The sequence below is a fragment of the Ailuropoda melanoleuca genome, chromosome 2 (assembly GCF_002007445.2).
Source record: "Ailuropoda melanoleuca isolate Jingjing chromosome 2, ASM200744v2, whole genome shotgun sequence".
Classification (NCBI taxonomy): domain Eukaryota; kingdom Metazoa; phylum Chordata; class Mammalia; order Carnivora; family Ursidae; genus Ailuropoda; species Ailuropoda melanoleuca.
This window is the reverse complement of record NC_048219.1, coordinates 195,022,514-195,023,259: the sequence shown is the minus strand read 5'-3', so window position 1 is coordinate 195,023,259 and position 746 is coordinate 195,022,514.

Genomic DNA, 746 nt, shown 5'->3' with positions numbered 1-746 from the left:
CGACTACGGGGGCCTCGCCGCTGGCCTGCGCGCTGCAGATCGCCGCCTGCGCCCCCGAGCCCGCGCCGCAGCGCACCGTGCAGGTGCTGCTCAACCACGGCTCCCCCACCGTGTGGCCCGACGCCTTCCCCAAGGTAAGAGGGCCCCCAGGACGGGACGGGCCTGCAGCCGGGGCTCCCTGAGCTTCCTAAACTTTAAGGGGCCCCGCAAGCCCCCGGGGACCTGTCAGAATGCAGCTTCTGATTCCCAGGTGCAGGACGTGGGGGAGTGCAGCTCTACCAGGTTCCCAGGTGAGGCCGAGGCTGCTGGACTCGGAACCCCAGTTGGAAGGGCAGGGCCCAGAAGCCTCCTGGCCAGAGTTGCTAGAAAATTCAGTTGCCTGGGGACCTCGCTGGTGCCTTCCACGGAGCATGTGACTCTTAATCCCAGGGTTGTGAGTTCCAGCCCCACGTTGGGTGTGGAGCCTACTTAAATAATAATAATGACAACGATTAAGAGAAAAGGAAAGAAACTGAGTTACCCTGGGGACGCAAGGCACTTAGTTGGATGACGCCATCATGGCTCAAAATACTTCGGCAGCTTATCTAATTGGTTAACAGTGAAAGTCGGTCCAGTGTTTGATCTGAAACCCAATCTGACCACCTACCTTACTAAAGACATTAATGAAAGCACGTGACACGTTTGCAGATCTCTGTCGTTCAGTCCAAACCACACTCGTGCAATATACGCCAGGCTTATGACCCAGG